The sequence below is a fragment of the Neophocaena asiaeorientalis genome, unplaced genomic scaffold (assembly GCF_003031525.2).
Source record: "Neophocaena asiaeorientalis asiaeorientalis breed wild unplaced genomic scaffold, Neophocaena_asiaeorientalis_V1.1 scaffold315, whole genome shotgun sequence".
NCBI lineage: Eukaryota > Metazoa > Chordata > Mammalia > Artiodactyla > Phocoenidae > Neophocaena > Neophocaena asiaeorientalis.
In genome coordinates, this window is record NW_020172011.1 from 2103919 (window position 1) to 2108654 (window position 4736).

A 4736-nucleotide genomic window follows, 5' to 3' on the forward strand; every position below is an offset into this window, starting at 1 on the left:
AATCCAAAACTGAACCATGGGAGCTGTGCAAAAGAAGAAGAGAAAGGGAAATCTCTCCCAGCAGCCTCAGGAGCAGTGGATTAAATCTCCGCAATCAACTTGATGTACCCTGCATCTATGGAATACCTGAATAGACAACAAATCAGCCTAAATTGAGGAAGTGGACTTTGGGAGCAACAATATATATTTTTTTAACCCTTTTTCTCTTTTTGCGAGTGTGTATGTGTATGTTTCTGTATGTCACTTTGTCTGTATAGCTTTGTTTTTACCATTTGTCTTAGGGTTCTGTCTGTCCATTTATTTTTTATTATTTTACTTAAAATATTTTTTCTTAATTATTTTTTATTTTAATAATTTTATTTTATTCTATTTTATTTTATCTTCTTCCTTCTTTCTTTTTTTTTTCTCACTTTTATTCTGAGCCATGTAGAGGACAGGCTGTTGGTGCTCCAGCCAGGAGTCGGGGCTGTGCCACTGAGGTGGGAGAGCCAAGTTCAGGACACTGGTCCACAAGAGACCTCGCAGCTCCACATAAAATCAAACGGTGAAAATCTCCCAGAGATCTCCATCTCAAGGCCAAGGCCCAGCTCCACTCAATGACCAGCAAGCTACAGTGCAGTACACCCTATGCCAAACAACTAGCAACACAGGAACACAACCCAATCCATTAGGACAGAGGCTACCTAAAATCATAATAAGGCAACAGACACCCCAAAACACACCACCAGGTGTGGACCTGCTTACCAGAAATACAAGATCCAGCCTCATCCACCAGAACACAGGCACTAGTCCCCTCCATCCGGAAGCTTACACAACCCACTGAACCAACCTTAGCTACTGGGGGAAGACACCAAAAATACCAGAAACTATGAACCTGCAGCCTGTGAAAAGGAGACCCCAAACACAGTAAGTTAAGCAAAATGAGAAGACAGAGAAACACACAGCAGATGAAGGAGCAAGGCAAAAACCCACCAGACCTAACAAATGAAGAGGAAATAGGCAGTTTACCAGAAAAAGAATTCAGAATAATGATAGTAAAGATGATCCAAAATCTTGGAAATAGCATGGAGAAAATAAAGAAAAAATTAACAAAGACCGAGAAGAACTAAAGAGCAAACAAACAAAGATGAACAACACAATAAATGAAATTAAAAATTCTCTAGAAGGGATCAATAGCAGAATAACTGAGGCAGAAGAACGGATAAGTGACCTGGAAGATAAAATAATGGAAATAACTACTGCAGAGCAGAATAAAGAAAAATGAATGAAAAGAATTGAGGACAGTCTCAGAGACCTCTGAGGCGACATTAAATGCACCAACATTCGAATTATAGGGGTCCCAGAAGAAGAAGAGAAAAAGAAAGGGCCTGAGAAAATATTTGAAAAGATTATAGTTGAAAACTTCCCTAATATGGGAAAGGAATTAGTTAATCAAGTCCAGGAAGCACACAGAGTCCCATACAGGATAAATCCAAGGAAAAACACTCCAAGACACATAATAATCAAAGTATCAAAAATTAAATACAAAGAAAAAATATTAAAAGCAGCAAGAGAAAAACAACAAGTAACACAAAAGGGAATCCCCATAGGGTTAACAGTTGATCTTTCAGCAGAAACTCTGCAAGCCAGAAGGGACTGGCAGGACATATTTTAAGTGATGAAGGAGAAAAACCTGCAACCAAGATTACTCTGCCCAGCAAGGATCTCACTCAGATTTGATGGAGAAATTAAAACCTTTACAGACAAGCAAAAGCTGAGAGAGTTCAGCACCACCAAACCAGCTTTACAACAAATGCTAAAGGAACTTCTCTAGGCAAGAAACACAAGAGAAGGAAAAGACCTACAATAACGAACCCAAAACAATTAAGAAAATGGGAATAGGAACATACATATCGATAATTACCTTAAATGTAAATGGACTAAATGCTCCTACCAAAAGACACAGACTGGCTGAATGGATACAAAAACAAGACCCATATATATGCTTTCTACAAGAGACCTACTTCAGACCTAGAGACACATACAGACTGAAAGTAAGGGGATGGAAAAAGATATTCCATGCAAATGGAAACCAAAAGAAAGCTGGAGTAGCATTTCTCATATAAGACAAAATAGACTTTAAAACAAAGACAAAAGAGACAAAGAAGGACACTACATAATGATCAAGGGATAATGATCAATCCAAGAAGATAAAACAACTGTAAATATTTATGCACCCAATAGAGGAGCACCTCAATACATAAGGCAAATATTAACAGTCATAAAAGGGGAAATCGACAGCAACACAATCATAGTAGGGGACTTTAACACCCCACTTTCACCAATGGACAGATCATAACAATAAGATCAGGAACAAGACAAGTTTGCCCATTCTCACCACTATTATTCAATATAGTTTTGGAAGTTTTAGCCACAGCAATCAGAGAAGAAAAGGAAAAAAAAGGAATCCAAATCGGAAAAGAAGTAAAGCTGTCACTGTTTGCAGATGACAGGATACTATACATAGAGAATCGTAAAGATGCTACCAGAATAATACTAGAGCTAATCAATGAATTTGGTAAAGTAGCAGGATACAAAATTAATGCACAGAAGTCTCTTACATTCCTGTACAATAATGATGAAAAATCTGAAAATGAAATTAAGAAAACACTCCCATTTACCACTGCAATAAAAAGAATAAAATATCTAGGAATAAACCTACCTATGGAAACAAAAGACCTGTATGCAGAAAATTATAAGGCACTGATGAAGGAAATTAAAGATGACACAAACAGATGGAGAGGTATACCATGTTCTTGAATTGGAAGAATCAACATTGTGAAAATGACTCTACTACCCAAAGCAATCTACAGATTCAATGCATTCCCTATCAAACTACCACTGGCATCTTTCGTAGAACTAGAACAAAAAATTTCACAATTTATATGGAAACACAAAAGGCCCCAAATAGCCAAAGCAATCTTGAGAAAGAAAAATGGAGCTTGAGGAATCAGGCTCCCTGACTTCAGACTATACTACAAAGCTACAGTAATCAAGGCAGTATGGTACTGGCACAAAAACAGAAATATAGATCAATGGAACAGGATAGAAAGCCCAGAGATAAACCCAGGCACATATGGTCACCTTATCTTTGATAAAGGAGGCAAGAATATACAGTGGAGAAAAAACAGCCTCTTCAATAAGTGATGCTGGGAAAACTGGACAGCTACATGTAAAAGAATTAAATTAGAACACTCCCTAATACCATACACAAAAATAAACTCAAAATGGATTAAAGACCTAAATGTAAGGCTAGACACCAACAAACTCTTAGAGGAAATCATAGGCAGAACAGTCTATGACATAAATCACAGGAAGATCCTTTTTGACCCACCTCCTAGAGAAATGGAAATAAAAACAAAAATAAACAAATGGGACCTATTGAAACTTAAAAGCTTTTGCACAGCAAAGGAAACCATAAACAAGATGAAAAACAGCCCTCAGAATGGGAGAAAATATTTGCAAATGAAGCAACTGACAAAGGATTAATCTCCAAAATATACAAGCAACTCATGCAGCTCAATATCAAAAAAAACAAACAACCCAATCCAAAAATGGGCAGAAGACCTAAACAGACATTTCTCCAAAGAAGATATACAGATTGCCAACAAACACATGAAAGAATGCTCAACATCATTAATCATTAGAGAAATGCAAATCAAAACTGCAATGAGATATCATCTCACACTGATCAGAATGGCCATCATCAAAAAAATCTACAAACAATAAATGCTGGAGAGAGTGTGGAGAAAAGGGAACTCTCTTTCACTGTTGGTGGGAATGTAAAGTCATACAGCCACTATGGAGAACAATATGGAGGTTCCTTAAAAAACTAAAAATAGAACTACCAAGCAACCCAGCAATTCTACTATTGGGCAGATACCCTGAGAAAACCATAATTCAAAAAGAGTCATGTACCAAAATATTCATTGCAGCTCTATTTACAATAGCCAGGACATAGAAGCAACCTAAGTGTCCATCAACAGATGGATGGATAAAGAAGTTGTGGCACATATATACAATGGAATATTACTCAGCCATAAAAGGAATGAAACTGTTATTTGTAGTGAGGTCGATGGACCTAGAGACTGTCATACAGAGTGAAATAATTCAGAAGGAGAAAAGCAAATACCATATGCTAACACATATATATGGAATCTAAAAAAAAGAAAAGAAAGAAGAAAATGATCAGAAGAACCTAGGGGTAAGACGGGAATAAAGATGCAGACCTACTAGAGAATGGACTTGAGGATATGGGGAGAGGGAAGTGTAAGCTGTGACAAAGTGAGAGAGTGGCATGGAAATATGTACACTAGCAAACGTAAAATAGATAGCTAGTGGGAAGCAGCCGCATAGCACAGGGAGATCAGCTTGGTGCTTTTTGACCACCTAGAGGGGTGGGATAGGGAAGGTGGGAGGGAGGGAGATGAAAGAGGGAAGAGATATTGGGGACATATGTATATGTATAACTGATTCACTTTGTTATAAAGCAGAAAGTGACACACCATTGTAAAGCAAATATACTCTAATAAAGATGTTAAAAAACAAACAAACAAAAAACATTGCCATCTCTCTCTCTCTTTCTCTTCTTCCCCCCTTCCTTCTTTTCCTATCTTGCTCATCTCTGCTTGACTTTTTCTTTCCATGCTGACTTCACTCTTTACTGCAGACAGAACTTTGCCATGTGGTAGGAAACA